The following is a 17,788-nucleotide window of genomic DNA, read 5'->3' as shown; positions in this document are numbered from 1 at the left end:
AGTCCGCGGCAGGATCCTGCCTATTTGTAGGCAGTGGTATGCAAATGAGGGATGCGTTTTACGATCGTTGATTCGTTGGCTCGTAGTGCGGTTGCAGGCTAATGATTGGCTCCAGTTCTTCTCTCCATTGGTCCTATCCTGAGAGCAGTTATTCCCCATTCAGGGCGATTTCTTCAGTTAACCTTGTAACAAGTTCAGATTACTTTATAAACATTTCATATTACTTTTTAAATTAGTTTTAGAAACTAGATGTTACTTTCTTTCGTGTTTCGAATTGCCATAGAGGCAAAGCTCAGGTCTAGGTCACGCCTCTGATTTGCAAGTCCTGGCACAGCTGCTGGGAAAGCTGTATCTTTACATTTGAATCTGGGTTTTGACCTGTGAGAGAGATGGTAAAGAGGCTGTCAGCTCAGTAAGATACTCTCTAGACACACTGTTCATCAGAGAAGTTCTGAATTGAGGGAAAATGACCAACGCCTTGAGTACTGCTTGCTCAGTGATGGAGCAGGAGGTGTCCTAAAACCGGAGTGACCTCAGATAGACCCCCTGAGCTAGATCCTGATGAAGCTCAGGCTACTGGATAACCAGTAGCTTGAGGCTACTGGATAACCACACGCCTTACCGTTGGGCAGCGAGTTCTTTACTTGAAGCCCTCAGCTCCCTATTTAAGACAGTTATTAAAAAAAACAAAAAACAAAAAACAACAACAACAACAAAAAAACACAACTTTATTCATGGGGTAGGGGTAACAGAGCACAAGCAGGGGGAGATATTTAAGAGTTAAATAATAAAGAGACTATTTAGAATATTGTGAGCAGGGTTAAGGGATACCACCAAGGAATGATGGAGGACGCTGGGCTGTTACTCCTAGTTCAGAAGAGGCAAGAAAAGAGCAGGCTTTGAAGAGACGGGTGAGTATAGGACAGAGCTGACCAACAGGAGCTCAGATGCTTAACCAACTGAGCCACCCAGAAACCTTGGGTTTTCTTAATTATAGCCTGATACACTCACTTCGTTTGCTGGGCTGGATTCTGGAATAGTCTCATTTCCCATTGATCCTTGGTCTCCAGTTAATTTAATCTGCCCCCCTTTCCTGCCCCATACTGACTGGCTACTCACATTTTGGTCACTGAACCACAACCAGCAAATCACGAGGGAGCTCTACCCCAGAGCTAAAAATCAGATTGAATTTTAACCAAATCCTCAGGTAATGTGGGTGCACAGTACAGAGAGGGAAGCACTATTCTAGGGAGCTGTCCATACAGTTGCTTGTATCTTCACCCATGTGGAGTGCCCCATAAAAAGAGGGCATAAACGACCATATATTATTACTTGATTCCCTTTTCTTTCCCAAATTAAAAACAAAACAAAACAAAACTCACCCTTTTCAATACTTTGTTTAGGATCACTTGTTATCTCAGCTTTGCCATTAATTTTATTTGTTAGCTTAAATTAGCTTTACGAGTGATGGATAAATGGAAGGAAGGCAGGCATGGACAAGGGGCCCCCGCCCAAAGAGGAAACAACGCTTGAAAGGGTTTTATACCACCTTAGAAGGAACCCTCCACCTTTTTCTGTAAGAGAGATAGGTGAGAAAAATCTTATTGGATTACAGGCACAGGAAGGGCTAATCAGATTGAAGCAGCCCAGCAACCACCCCATAAAACCCCTAGACTTAGAAACTCTGGGGCAACCACTTCGAGTCCCCTCCCACCTTGAGAGCTGCTTTGCTGTCACTCAATAAACTGTGCTTTGCTGCCCACCAGTCTGTCTGGTCTACCTCTCATTCTTCAGAGTGGTGTGACCAAGGACCGTGGGCACTATCGGAGAAAAAAATCCTGTAACACTAATACTACCTCTTTATTCATTTACCATTTGAAAATTTAATATATTTTTCATTATGGGTAAAGTTGAAAGCCATAGACTAGAGCCAACACTGTAGAGCCCATTTTAGGAGTGATGATTTTCTCTAACTTTACTCAAAAATTTCTTCCCATAAGATTGCACTCAGAAAAGGGAATTTCTTTTTGCAAATATGTGATCATTTTTAACACACTGCCTGGAAACACAAGACCTTTGTGGTCTGATTTATTTCCAATTTGGGACAAATATGAAGGGTAACATAAGAGCAACAGGTCAATAGCTCCAGACAATTTGCCCCACAAGTGTAACCATTGGGTTTATAGGATTTAAATCATGGGTCTAAATCACCAAGCCACTAAATTAAATGTGTGAACCTGAAACAGATAAACTTGGCCTCTATGATATTGAAAAGTAGTGAGGACTGACCCGAACTGCTGTCTTTATTCCATGCCTACATGAATTTAGTGAACACAAACTATATATGCAAACAAAATAATCCAAGAGTTGTGTTAAAATGATCATGATTTTGTAAGGAAAGACTTTTGGGGAAAGGATTACTGACGGGCTGAAAGGGGCTATTGCAATACGGAAATTGTGACCATTGATTGCATCAGATCTGCAAGCTTCTACAAGATTAGGCAAAAGGGGTTTTGTTGAGGGAAGAGTAAACAAGTCTAGAAAGAACCTGAGTATAGGAAGGTGGGTGGGGGAAAAAAAAAAGTGCCTTGATCAGAAAGCAAATTAGAAAATCTTTTACCCTGAGGCCAGCCAGTTCTGAGGAGGGACCCTTAGGAGGCTGAGGGCAAGTCAAAGCCTAGGGGTCTGGGGAGTGGGGAAAATATAACAGAAGTTTGGTGGACAAGCATATTGTTCTGATTAGTGAATGGGGACAAGTGGTTCAGCTAATTGTTTATGAGGCAAAGAATGGGAATTGGAGGGTCTTGTCTGGCCTTATCATAGGTAAGCAAAATTTCATCCTTGAGTGTATCTAAGTCATAAGGGGAAAATAAGATTCCTTGTTTTTGGAGCACAAAGGTTGAGGGGTATTCCTCTAATCATTGCTGTTTTCCAGGATCAAAGTGTCACATAAAGATCAATATTGTCAGTTACAATCAATGACATCTCATTTCAATATTGTTGGTCTGTTATTTAAAAAAGTTCAAAATGTAAAAATATTAGACACATTTGGTTTTAATGTAATCTGAAATGAGATTACTGAAATATAATAATTATGATAGAAATACAAGTTGGATAACATAAAAATTGTCCCCATAGAGCTCCTGAATCTCAATTGTTCTAAACCCCTCTAAGCAGTGAATATTTGATGATGAGGCATTACAAATCATTAATTTAAAAGCAAAGTCTATAAGTATGCTCTGGTGGGCTCATTATCTATAAAAATTGTCTCCAGATCCAAGAACAGTGATTTTTTTTTTTTTTAGGTTTACATAAAATGTATCTCCAAAGTTATGGTAGATATTAGCTTCCATATAATATTTTTTATTTATTTTGCTCTATGATTGTGGTGTCATGAAAGTTTTACAAGTTTTTCTTTGCCTTTCTCAGAAAAGCATTATGCTAGAGTTCTGGAATACATACAATGTTTTATCATTTTGTGATGTTTACCACATTTTTATAATAAATTTTATAATAATGCACATTTTGTATTACACACAAAATGTGCATTAGAATGTCTTCCTCTTATTTGGGTCTGGAAAAAAAATCTTGCATAGATTTAAACAATAATAATATAGAAAAAATAGGGATGAGGGGAACAGCAAGTATAGCAGTATTAATATTAAACAAATTTTAAGGCTCAACTATTAGTGGGGATAGAGAGGTACGCTGTAAGGACTTTTGGTTCCAGTGTGGACAACAAGATATTCTGGAAAGCCATCTTGAAGCAAAATAGCCAAGGACTTGATAAATGGCAAACACACCCTAGCACATCATGGCCCAGATAACAAGAAACCAAGGAAAACTCCCCAGATCTCCCAGAACAATACATACCCAGGAGCTGAAGCCTGACTAATAAACACATGAGATTGGGTTCCCTGGAGGCAAATATTAAGATACTGCACTTCTGTCAATTAATGGCAGCCTCTTGGGGAAAAGAGAGTTCTAGGCCTTTTAACTGGAGACACCTAGCACAGAACCAGCGCTCTTTGAGAAAACACAGGCGGACGGGCGTGGGGAGAATCTAGCAAAGATCCCTACAAAGAAAACCGGTTCCTCTCTGCAGGAGTCTGTGGAGGAGGTTAGAGGAAATTTGCCGCAAAGATCTAACGCAGACCTACTCAAGAGTCTAGAGTTTCTACCAAAGCTTCCTAAAATTAAAGTGCCGTGGGTTTGAGCGCCCTCTAGTGCCACCTGAAGGCAAACTTAAACCCCTTCAGGAGGAAGCACCTTGAACCCAAGTTTCTTACATATAGATTTATTTTCTTATTCAGAAGTTGTTTTTTGAGCACCTATTATATATCAGGCACCCCCTAGGAATTTGGGGTGTCCAAATATAGACTCATAATAAATGTGACCTAATCTAGGAGGAAAACACTTTGAAGAGTCAGCCTTCCAAACAAAAAAAAGGGCCTTAGATCCTCTCCTCTCCTTCAGCCAAAGAATTTCCTATATTGAAGTTATCAGAGACTATAAAATATTTACTGAAAGCTTAAGGAAATAAAAATGAAATAATACAGTCAAGGAGCAAGGGACAATCAAAACCAGGTGTATTAAAACAACAATAACAACATGAAAGAGAACTTCTAAAACTGAAAAAGATCTATAGTCCATAATAATAAGATAAAAATCCACTGATAAGATGTAACCTTTAGGGCCTTGAGGCACTGATCACATAGCCACTGTGTCTGGCAGTAACTTCCAGAATCAGTAGACGATCTTCAAATTTACAATTGTAGGGCAAGCTTTCAATATACAACTCTCAGAAATTCATGTAATAACCAAGGAAAATGCTTATGGTTATAGAAGATTGAACAACAGGATGAACTAACTTCATCAATCTGTGATTCCTTCATTTAACACATAGAAAATCCCTGAATTTTTCAAAGTACACATTTAATAACTTCAAATTTTCAACACTGGCTTCAGAAAAGGTAACAATACATAGCAAAATATCAGTTTCATATATCCTGCACTCTTTTGTCATAATCTAACTGAAGGGCAAAAGAAAGGACTTTTTAAAGATAGTAAAAATAAAACAATCTCATATGCTTGAAAACTAAAAGCATACTTCTAAATGTACATCGTTAAAGAAAGTAGGTAATAGAAATACCAATGAATAGACCTAACCAAGGAGGCAAAAGGCCTGTACTCTGAAAACCAAGAATTACTGAAGAAGGAAATGAAAGATGACACACACAAATGGAAATACATTCCATGTTCATGGATTGGAGGAATTGCTATCGTTAAATCGTCCATACTACTCAAAGCAACCTACAGAGTTACTGTGATTCTTGACAAAGTACTACCAGTAGTTTTCACAGAACTAGGATAAATAGTCTTAAAATTTGTATGGAATCATAAAAGACCTCAAATAGCCAAAGCAATCTTGAGAAAGAAGAGTAAAGCTGGAAGTGTCAAAATCTCAGAGTTCAGGAAAAAACTACAAAACTATAATAATCAAAACAGTATGGTCTTGGCACAAAAACAGATCAAAGGAACTGAATAAAGAGCACAGAAATAAACCAAACTTTTATGGCCAATTAATCTAAGAAAAGGAGGCAAGAATACACAATGGGGAAATGACTCTTTCTTCAATAAATGGTGCTGGGAAAACTGGAGAGCTACATATGAAAGAACGAAAGTGGGCCACTTTTTATACAATATACCAAAATAAACTAAAAATGGATTACAGACCTAAGTGTGAGAACTGAAACCTTAAAGCTCGTAGAAGAAATCATATGCAGTAATCTCTTTGATAATCTCTGTTTGCCAAAGCAACATTTTTCTAGCCATATCTCTTGAGGCCAGGAAAACAAAAGCAAAAATAAACTCTTGGGACTACATGTAAATAAAAGTCTTTTACACAGAGAGGGTAACCAACAACAAAACAAAACCAATTAATCTAAGAAAAGGAGGCAAGAATATACAATGAGGAAATGACTCTTTCTTCAATAAATGGTGCTGGGCAACCTGCTGAGTGGCAGAAGATACTTGCAAATGGTATGTCTGATAAATTGTTAATATCCACAAAATATAAAGACTTATACAACTCAACACCAATAATAAAAATAAGACTGAAAAATGGACAGGCGATGTGTATAGACATTTTCCAATGAAGGGACACAAATGACCAACAGGCATGTGAGAAGATGCTCAAATCCATAATCATCAGGGAAATACAAAGAAACCAGAATGAGATACTGCCTTACACCTGTCAGAATGCCTAAAATAAAAAAAAGAAATAACCAGTGTTGAAGATATGGAGAAAAATGAACACTCATGCTCTGTTGGTGGGAATGTAAATTGGTGCAGCCACTGTGAAAAACAGCATGGAGTTTCCTCAGAAACTTAAAAATAGAAATGCCATATGGTATAGCAATTTCACTACTGAGTATTTACCCAAGAAAACAAAAACAGTGACTAGAAAAGATACATACACCCTTATATTTATTTTAGCACCATTTACAATAGCAAAGATGCGGAAGCAGCATCTATGTATGCATAGAGGAGTGGATAGAGAAGATGTGGGTGTGTATATATGTGTGGAGTGTGTCCATATGTAGAATGTAATATTAGCCATAAAAAAGAATGAGGTCTTGCCATTTGTGACAATATGATAGATGGATGGACCTAGAGGGTATTACGCTAAGTGAAATAAGCCAGACAGAGAAAGACAGATACCATATGATTTCACTTATATAAGACTCTGAACGACATACCCAATGAACAAACAATGACACAAAAAAGCAGAAACAGACCCATAAATACAGAGAACAAACTGATGGTTGCCAGAGAGGAGAAAAATGGGGAGATGGGCAAAATGGCAAAGGGGAGGGGGAGGAACGGGTTTCCAGTTGTGGAATAGATAAATCAGGCGGCTGAAAGGTACAGCATAGGGAATATAGCCAATGGTATTGTAATGTAATAGCTTGTATGCTGACAGATGGTGGCTACACTTGTGGTAAATACAGCATAATGTATAGACTTGTCAAATCACTATGTTGTTAAAAAAGGTAAAAATAAAACAATATCAAATGCTTGGAAACTAAAAGCACACTTCTAAACACATGGATTAGAATGCATATCATGAGGGCAGCTATGTAATATTTTGAGATATATATGAATGGGAATAATATATATAAAACTGTTGAATATATTTGTAGTGGTATTAAAAGGGAAATATATAATATTAAATACATATGTTCAGGAACAAGAAACACTGAAGATACTTAAAGTAGATATTCAACTAAAAAAGCTAGAATAAAAGTGGGAGTAGATTGAGAATTGGACTTAGAATCCTTAGAATCTGTTGTACTGTTGTGAATGATGTCTGGCTTTTTCATTTCAATTCCAGATAGGCCATTGCTCATGTACAGAAAGGTCATGAATTGTTATGTGCTGCTTATATACCCACCAACCTTACTGAACTCTTATGAGAACTAAATATTTCTAAATTCCCATGGATTTTTACATTGACATATTATTTTTAATTTGTCAATTTTAAAATTTAAAAAGAAAAATTAATAGAAAAACTAGGGATGATCCATAAACCAAACGCTTGTTCTTTGAAAAACCTAAAAACAGACAAGCCTCTAGAAAAACTAATTAGGAAAAAAAATTGTGCATATGGGGATGGGGAACAGGGGTAGAGGGAAAGTTATGGGAATAAAGAAGAGAATGTCAGTACCAAAACGAATGTCACCACCATGAGAATATTATGAATAAGTTTTACAAATGAAAAAAGAAAAGGATAGATTTTTGTATCCTTTTACATAGATAAAAGATTAACAGAAAAGGATAATTTTCAAGAAAAAATACTAAGTGATGAACAAGGTGAATAAGCAAATTATGATTATAAGGAAATAGGATGGGCAATTTAAAACAAAAATCTCTTCTACGCCCTTCAACTCAAGTGATGCCAAGCACAGTTGGGTTTGACAGGTTTAAGTGAAATTGAAGGAATCGATAATCCCAATTTTATAAAAGCTGTTTCAGTAGGAAATAGATCTCTTACCTTTTTTCTTCTGAAAATCTATAACCTATTATCAGAGCTGAACAGGAACAATACAAAAAAAAAAAAAGACAGAAAATCATAGTTTTGTCTTACTTCTGAACATATACTTTAAGAAAAGCTCCATTTAAAAAGCAAGCAAATGGAATCCAGGAAGTTGTATTATTTAACATATAGCAGTATATCATGCAGCTTGTTCCAAGAGTGGAGAAAAGTTTAACATCATAAATCTGCCAGTGTAAGATATTAGTACTGTAAAACTGTGGTCATCTCCATAGATACTGAGAAATTATTTATTTACTAGAATAGAATAATTTTTTATCATACATGTTTTCAACAAACTAGAGAAGAGGGAGTAGATGTTTATTTTATATGGAGTAGCTAAAGTGAGCATAACATATGATGGCACAATTTTCAGATTCCTGAAAAGTTAAAAAAAAAAAAAGGACAAAAGTTCTGTGGTACTACCCCCATTCCACATGGCACCAAGGCCCAGATAGCACCATGAGACAAGAAGTATAAAAAGAATAGAGAAAAATTCAATAAGGAAAAACTGTTATCTTTAGTTTTTGAAAATAATGTCATTAAAGAAAGCCACAAGACTCTATAAACAATTTGATCTAATAGAGCACAATAGGATTGATTAGTGGATATATGATCACCACATACAATTCATGGCTTTTGTATATATTAACAATACCCTTGTTGGAAATGAAGCAGGAAAACCAGACATCATTTCCACCAGTACTTCAGATTCTAAGGAGTCTACGTCAAAGAAAAAAAATTCCAAATCTATATGAATAAACTATAAAATGTCCTTGAAGGACATAAAACAAGATTGATTTCATTTAAGAGGCAGGCATACACCGTACTATGTTTCTGTTTTGTGATGACGCCATATGCTAGGATGTTCATAAATTCCAGAATAAACTAAAGTTTTAATGTGAGGCCACAAAAGTGCACTGAAGTTTTGGTAACACTGTAAAATGCACACTCGTGAGCAAAAACAGTGAAGAAGATTCTAAGAAAGGGAAGAAAGAAAAAAGAGAAAGAAAAGAGGAAAAAAAAGTAAAGAATGGTAGGTTTTGACTTAGGACAGGCACTTTACGAGGGGCTAGGGTCATCTTAGGGATATAGCCTTGATCTGTTAAAACTATTTTAATATTTGTTCCAGTGTTTAAAAGTCAGGCTGAGGGGCGCCTGGGTGGCTCAGTGGGTTAAGCCGCTGCCTTCGGCTCAGGTCATGATCTCAGGGTCCTGGGATCAAGTCCCGCGTCGGGCTCTCCGCTCAGCGGGGAGCCTGCTTCCTCCTCTCTCTCTCTGCCTGCCTCTCTGCCTACTTGTGATCTCTTTGTCAAATAAAAAAATAAAATCTTAAAAGTCAGGCTGAGAAGAGGGCTCAGAGTAGCCTGGCTAGAGCTTGGTCTAAACTTTACCTGTTGTGAATTGAATTAATTGCGAATGTAAGGTTACCAAGAGAGGTCTTTAGTGTAGTGGGTTAGGGCAAGGACCCCGGGTCAAAATCAGAATCCCCCCTGCCACTTACTAACTGTATGACATGGGGTAAGTATAATTTTAAGATTGAGATGAGTCCATATACATGCGGGTAATTGGGATAATAATTCACAAGTGTATTATGAGCATTACACGATTCACATCTGGAAAGAACTGGGAAATGTATCTGCGTATTTGCAAACAACTACAAACGTGTTTTAAGGTAAATAAAAATAACTGGGAAGGACAGTGTTACCCGCTCCTAAGGCTTCACTGTCTTTTGTGGAACGTAGGGACTTCTGACTTCTTGGACCTCTTCCTCCACTAAAATAATAACAATTAATAACATTGTTAGAATTACATAAAGGTTAATTTATTGACATTCTATATTAGAGCGTTTTGGTCAATGTCACAGTTTATATTTATCTTCTGACTTCGGAAGAAATTAAAATTTTGATGTGCCTCAAAAAGTACCCTGGGGCTTGTGCCCACTGTGCCTAATGGATGGAGGACTGCGTGCACCTGACCATGAACTTAAAACAAAACAAAACAGAATTACCAAGTAGGGTATTATCCACACACACATACATATAAGCGCACACGAAATGCTTTAGAAATCTGCGGACCAGGAGTACCGGGTGTGCAAGCCCGCTGCTCCGCGGACATCCCGTGAGGGTCCCTCGGCCACTGCACAAGAGGGACGGGGCCGGCTCACCCACAGCCGGGCAGGAGGGACCCCGGGACACTGCTGTCCTGCTGCTCCGGCGGGACAGCACTGGGCTCGGCGCTCTTCTATGCGGACCGCCCAGTGTCCTGTGGCGAAGGTCCAGCCTCAGCTCTGACAGCCCTGGTGACCATCCTCTGCGCACCAGCAGGGGGCGCCGCGGGAACCCGCCCAGCCTAAGGCGACCAGAAGCAGCCAGAAGACGCGCGACCCCACGGGGGAGCCGGAAGGACGTAATGTGACGTAAGGCTCGTTGCGGCAATGGGCGGGACGGGTGCGGAGAAACGGCCCAATGAGGGGAGGGCGCGGAGGGCGTGGCCAGGAGACGGCGATAAGGGGGCGGGGCTTGCCGGGCCGCAGCACGTTTGCGCGGACGCGGAGGGTGACAGTGGCCTTGCCAGTCGGTAGGACTCTTCAGTTCCAGTTTACACCCGAGTGTGACTGCGTTGGTGTTTGGTACTAGTATTTCAAGGAAATCCCCTCTTCTGGTTGAAATCTCAGTTCTCTGGCGCGAGTCCCCGGACCGGCAGCACCAGCAGCACCTGGGTAATAGAGAAATCGGATCTTGCTAGAGATCTAGCGGGTCAGAATCCGGGAGGCGGGCCCAGTAGTTTACAGACTACTTCAGGTGATTGGGTGCACGCTGGAGTTTGGGACTGCTTTGAAGTGTCGCGTTTCCCTTAGTTCCGATGCTGGGGGTGACTCCGCCAATGGCAGCTGAGCTAAACCAAGCCGTTTACCTTCCACAGGGCTTAGGTCTTACCCACTCCGACTTGGACGCCGGAGGATAAAGGGAAAAATAAATTGTATGTCTGGAAAGGCGAGATCTAGGAGAAGGATTGGACTCGACACTGAATGCAGAATTCTATGTCTCCAGATTTTATTACTCATAACATCTCGTCTACAGACGTGTGGCCCTCACTTAGACTTCTCCAATCAAAGGTACTCGTGGTAAATAACGAATTCCCAGTCGCTGGGCCTGTAAGGAAGTAAATTCTATTTTTACAATAAAAACAAAAAATAAAATGAAAAAGCCAAACACTGTTTGGGCTCCTTCACTTAGCTAAGGCTCTCCTGATGAGGCAATGTACAGCAAACCAGGATTGGATCTGGGCAGAATATTCACATTAACCAATCATTCTCAGGCAGATCACTTTTCATACTTCGTAACTTCTGTGAGCTGATTGCTTTACTGTTTGCATTCATTTTTTCTCTGCATTCATACATCTCCCCTAACTGAAGAAATAAAGAGTTGGTTAGGTGTTTTTGCCATCAGCATTAACATTTGGTATACAAAACAGGTAGTTGTTTTTACGTGTGCTCATATAACTCTCTTTAAATGCTACCTACACTTTACTCATCGTTTGCATGATCAGATAATGAGTCACATCTTGTTTAGTCAAGAGATATTCCTGAACAAAATGATCTTTGTTCCAAAACTCCAACTATCTTTGTTGGGGATTTAACTACTTGGTATTCAAGTAGTTCAAAGGCTCATATTTTCCTTGAGTCTTTGACCTGAAGAAAATTGGCTACTCTAATTCTCATTTTTATTCAACGACAAGGAAAATGTAATAGTCACTAACAGTTGTTAAGTGATTACAAAATATCCATGCCTGATTTAAAGCTTTGCATGACTTACCTCAATCCTTAAAATAATTCTAAGGTATGATACTCTTTTTTTCTTATATAAATGGGGAAAGTGAGACTTAGAAACGGGGTCACTCATTCTGCTGAGCCATTGCAACAACTCAGCTCTGGCCTCTCTCTTGTTACAGATGCATGTGTCCTTTAGTTATGATAGCTGCAAATCATCATTGAGAGCCAACCATGTGTCTGGAACAGCCTTAGACCTTAGGGAGTCAGCAGCATAAAATCAAACCCTATCCAGTGGAGCTTACAGTCTAGAGAATGGGAGGAGGAAATAATACTCAAATTCATATCAATTTTGCTAAGTGTAATGAAGAAGAAGGAACAGAATAAATTAAGAATGGGATAGAAGGGCACTATCTTACTTGTGCTGGTCAGAGAGTGTCTCCCAGATGTGGTAGCATTGTAATCCACCCACTCACCCCAACACCCGAGAAATGTGGGGAGTATTTCGTGTGTAACAGGTGGTACACCCAGATGAAGCATCCCAAACATGACAAGGTCTATCCCCTCATCTCGCTCTTTTCCCTTTCAGCTTTCTCTGACTAGCATTCTCTGGCTTCTCTTGGGTCTTCAGGCTCTGTCTCTCCTTTCATAGTAGCCATTTGCTTCTGTTTTTTTCTGAGTCTCTCTCCATTTCTCTCACCTTTATTCTCCCCCCTATGCTCTTCCATCTTTCCTAAAATGTAGCCATAGCTTGGTTGTGAGACATAATGTTTTGTACTTATGAAACACAGCTTAACCTTCATGTCTGAACTTATAGACAAAATTCCAAAACGTTAGTCCTTCACTTTTCCACAATTCCTGGTAGCAGGTGTCACGGTTATGAAAGGAAAAGTCACTCAAATGCTGCTGTTCAAGTAAAGCAAAGAGAACCTTTCTCACGTGTAGCGCCACGCACTCACGCCAGCAAAATGAAGGTCAGGAACTCAGAACTTCCCCTAACATTATCTCCACTTCTCCTCAGTCTTCTTTCATGCAGCCAGGGTTTGGAAGGCAGTTGGGAGTATAAGTCAAGGAGGAGACTGCTGAAGCCGTTCATCTGAATAAAGTACAAAAAACAGCCTTCAGGAAGAATGTTCCTGGGTGGCTCAGTTGGTTAAGCAACACCTTCCATCGGGGTCATGATCCTTCAGTCCCTGCATCAGGCTCCCAGCTTCATAGGGAGTCTGCTTCTCTCTTTGACCTTCTCTTCTCATATCCTCTCTCTCAAAAAAAAAACAAAACAAAACAAAAACAAAAAAAACTTAAAAAAAAATGCTTGGTATAAAACTTTTGGGTTCACAGTCGATCTAAATAGCCAAAACTATGGAACAGAACCATCAAAAAAGCATATAGTTGGAGAATTCAAGTTATGGTCAATGACAGATATCTAATTCATAAAAATGTAGATTTTTTTAGGACTATGTGTGTAGTAAAGCACTAACGTTTTCCAAAGGAAGGTATGGCCTTTGCTTTTTGCTGGGAGGTGATGTCTGGGCTCTTGGAATGTCCTGCAGCACGAGAATATCTGTTTAGGAAGAGGCCTTGGGCTGCATGGGAGAGTGTAATAACGTCCTTTATGTTGCAAGCTTTGGGCCTGTTCATGTGCCTCTTACCTTGGCTTATAAAAACAAACAAACAAACAAACAAAAAGCCTTTTAAATTTAATTTAATTAACATATATTGTGTATTACTAGTTTCTGAGGTAGAATTTAGTGATTCATCAGTTGCATAGAACACCCAATGCTCATTCCATCAAGTGGCTGCCATAATGCTCGTCACCCAGTCACCAAATCCCTCACCCATCGTACTCCAGCAACCCGCACTTCCTTTCCTAGAGTTGAGTCTTTTATGGTCTGTCTCCCTCTCTGTTTTCATCTTATTTTATTTTTTTCTTCTCTTCCTCTATGTTCTGTTTCTTAAAATTCCACATAGGAGTGAAATTGGCTTGTTTTTAATCAGTATCCTTTTGATATTATAAACCCCAACCTTGACTATAACAATTTTTAGTGAATTCTGTGAGCCATCTGTGAGAATTACCAAATAGGAGGATGGTTTTGGATGTCAGACATGAGGGTAGTCTAATGGGACTGTTCCTTAACTTTGCACTATATCACAACGATATTAGTATTACTATATTCTGTTTATTACTTACATATTTGGATGAATATTTTGCCTTAATTTAATGATTTTTGTAGTTTTTATATGAACCCACTTCTTTTCACCTGCCAGCATATTTCCACAGGGTGATACTTTTTTAGGTCTTAGTGGCTTATGAGTTAACAAAAAAAAAAAAAGCAAGCAATTAGCTATAAGTTTCTTTGATGGTCTACAAACCTAAGGGCTCCAGAAGGTCAAGAACAACTTCATCTCTCTTTATATCTCTAGTGCCTGGCCCAGAGACATTCGATGACTACCTCTTGAATGACTGATTTATAAGAAATATTCTGAATCATTGCCATGGTACAATTGAATAGGGAATTTTGACATGTGTCAAGGATCTCCTTAAAGGTCTTCATGACTAAATTATGCTCTTTAATTTCTTCTTTTAAAACATCCTTTTGCTACCTCTTAATCTGTTACCTTGCACTTTGAACATGGTAGGTTATTTTTAAGTATGACTCATTCATCAATTCAAATTCTACCTTTGAAATATATTAATTTAGCTTTAACTTCTTGTTCAACTGCAAATTTTATTAATTTATATTTTCCATATTATTAATTTCTTATATTTTCATAAGCCAAAGTATTTTCTAGGGCTGTTCCTTTCTATTGTATTCATTTTCACTTTTGTTTTTTTTCTCACACCTGTCAGTTTTGCTGGACATTCCTACAAGCATCATGAATGGGAGATTTGCTGTATAGGTAGCTGGTTAGGAGTTCTCAGATGAATTCATTCAATTAATCCAGTATTTTCTCTAAGTACCCGCAATGTGCTGGTTTTATACAACTGAACAGACCACTGTTTGATCCATTTATAATCTCAGGAAAAGTCCTTCAGGACATCATGTGGGAGTTTGATTGGTTTTTGTCTCTGTGGATAATGGTCAGTGTAGTCTAATTTCCTGAAATAAAATTTGGCCTGGGAATGCAAGTATGGAGGAACACTAGGAAATCTACCTGTACTGCATTGTAGCAGGATAAAGGAGGAAAAGCACATGATTCCATCAGATGCAACAGTTCACACAGCATTACTAATAAGAACTCTTCAAATATATTTAGAAGGAAACTAATCAACACATACAGTTTACACGCTCACATTTGCATGCAGGCAAACAAGGTTTTCACAAGGCATGACCTACCAAAGCCACTTCCATGAGAAGGTAGACAAAGACAGTGATGTCTGCTAGCACACGTAACATGGCAAATAGTTTGTGATTTTAGCTAACACAGTAACGTGATAAAAGTAATTAACAGAAATAGAGGAAAGAATATAAAACTTTTGATTTGCTAGAGATAGTATTATGTGTAAAGAAAATGAAAACAGGCCTTTAAATCATTAAATATTGATTAGAATTGAATTAAATTTAGTAATCAAATAGATATAAGGTGCATGTAAGTAATCAATTTCTCAATCCCCCTACCCCCAAATTTATAACAGTTTTTCCGTCTGATGTCATGTGCCAGAAGCGATTAGAAAGCAGAACCTTGTGAACATCGGCCTTACATTTGTTGGGAGAATTTATGGGGCTTAGTTTACAGTGTAACAGCATATCCCCACATTGGTTGTATGAGTTTCACTCTATTTCATTTTTCATTATATGCGTAATCCGCCAACGCTTAAAAAGTCTCAGCTATGATCTTTGAACATTCACACCAGTACCATTCTCTCTGGTTCTTTCTGGTACCCTGATTAGACATATGGTAGCCAAATTTACTCCTAATTCCAGATCTTTTAAATTACTTTCACATTTTTCTCCCCACATTTTGGATCAACTCTGCTTACAGAGTCCATGTGAATTCTTCATCTGGGGTCAGTTGACTATTTGGCCTATCCAGCAAGCCTTCAATTTTAATTTTCTTATGATTAATATACAGATAGATTCATTTGTAGAATTTGTGTTTTTTCTTTCAAATCGTTTTGAAAAATTCTTTTTATTCTTAGTCCCTCAGCATATTTCAAACAGTCCTTTTTTAAAAAATATTTTTTAAAGATTTTGTTTATTTATTTGACAGAGAGAGATCACAAGTAGGCAGAGAGGCAGGCGGGGGGGGGGGGGGGGGGGGGGGGGGGAGGAGCAGGCTCCACACTGAGCAGAAAGCCTGACTTGGAGCTTGATCCCATGACCCTGGGTTCATGACGTGAGCCGAAGGCAGAGTCTTAACCTACTTACTGAGCCACCCAGATGCCACCCCCCCACTTTTTAAAATATATTAAAGTAAGCAATCTGAAGTCTGTTTCTTTTTATTCCTTTTGTTTCCAATTGTGTGCTTCTCTTATTCTTGATCAGTGTGTTGTTGAATTGTGTGTTGATTTTGGTTTTGAAGTTGCTCCTGCATGCTCTTTGTTATCTTACTTGTGGGGATTTGTTGAGACCTCTACAGAGGATCTGTATTTGCATTTTCCAGGTGCTCAGGGGTGTAAATTGAACTTGGGATATTCCTAAATTAATTCTCAGGCTGGGTGTTCTGAATCCCTGTGATTTTAATGGCAGAAACAAGTGAGTTGTAGTCCAAATTCTCGGTGGCAGAATCTACCTCGCTCAGCACCCAGACTCAGGGCACACTCTTGTTGCGATTCTCCATGGTGAGTGTGGGTATGGGCATGTGTGTGTGTTCCAGTTCATCCTACTGTGAGGATGTAACCACGAAAAATTTCTCATCAGTGTTCTTGGTGAACTCTGAACCATTGGTTGCTTTCCTCCTGGCCCTTCCTCTAGCTCCACAGCTTCTTTCCCCAGATTTCTTTTCCCCACAATAATCCATTGCCCAGCAGCAGGAACCTTTTATGCCTCAGGACCTTGTGCAGCAGAAGCGACATCCTGCTAGGGAGGGCTTCCCTTCCTTTTCTCCCTCCTCAGTGCTTGCCTCCCATGGACAGGCAGAATGAGTCCAGGGTACTGAGAAGGGGCCCTTGGTCCTGGGGTAACTATTGCCCAGTCGGTCAGACACCTTATGGGAGTGAGTAGTAGGGCTTCTCTCTCCTGACCTGGAGAGCTTTACAGCTAAATGCTGCCAGAAGACTAAATGTTTAAACAGGACTTCCTAGGAGAGAACCTATAGTAGGTGATGGGATTTGAAGGCCTAAGACAGGACAAGTTCCCTTTCCTGTCCCTCTGTGCCCTTGGATTACAGCACAGACTCCCCCCACGCACACCACCCCCCACCTTGGCCCCACCAGCTGAAGGGGAGCGATTGCAAAGGTCCCAGAAAAGCCTATGTAAGATTTCCGTGAAAACTCATATTTGTCTTCAGCTTTTTCCAGTATTACCTATCTATAAGCTAAAAAAAAAGAAAAGTTCTGAGCAGAACAAAGTTTTCAGACTACCCTTTCTGCATCAGGTAAAAAGAGAGCCTTTTCAAGTCCTTGAACATCACAATTAATTTGGAGCTCTCAACACGGAAACAAAACCTCTACCCTTGGAAAGGTATTTCCACTTAAAATTGATATTTAGTTTTGTGAAACTAAAGGAACAATGCCTGTACAGAACCGTTTTTGTTGTGAGCGCTTAATTTTTGGTGGGTATTGTAACTAACCGGAAAACATACTTGCTACGCAGACTTGGAAATTAAAGTCCTAGCCAGATTTAAATTTAGGAGACATCCCGAGAATAGCTCTCGGAATAAGGATTACAGCTCATTCATTGACAGCATGCGTGGCTCTGAAAAGAGCCTTTGGGGTTGGAGGACAGGACGCTTACTTGGCAAGTTCACTTGGAGCTGGT

At 39.2% G+C, this 17,788-nt stretch overlaps 1 long non-coding RNA gene across 2 annotated transcripts; it reads right to left on the bottom strand.

Annotated features, from left to right (window-relative positions):
* Positions 1 to 11,129: 11,129 nt before the first annotated feature.
* On the bottom strand, positions 11,130 to 17,788 carry LOC132017670 (uncharacterized). Of its 2 annotated transcripts, none has more exons than XR_009404359.1 (2): positions 17,765 to 17,788; positions 11,130 to 13,129 (listed from the first exon to the last, which is right to left on the bottom strand). It is a non-coding gene; the product is annotated as an uncharacterized LOC132017670 (long non-coding RNA). The 2 variants fall into 2 exon arrangements; XR_009404360.1 differs by having other exon boundaries at positions 11,130 to 12,963.

The sequence above is a fragment of the Mustela nigripes genome, chromosome 5 (genome assembly GCF_022355385.1).
Source record: "Mustela nigripes isolate SB6536 chromosome 5, MUSNIG.SB6536, whole genome shotgun sequence".
Taxonomy (NCBI): Eukaryota; Metazoa; Chordata; class Mammalia; order Carnivora; family Mustelidae; genus Mustela; species Mustela nigripes.
Note: the sequence above shows the minus strand (reverse complement) of the source record. Positions and strands in the feature narration are given on the sequence as shown.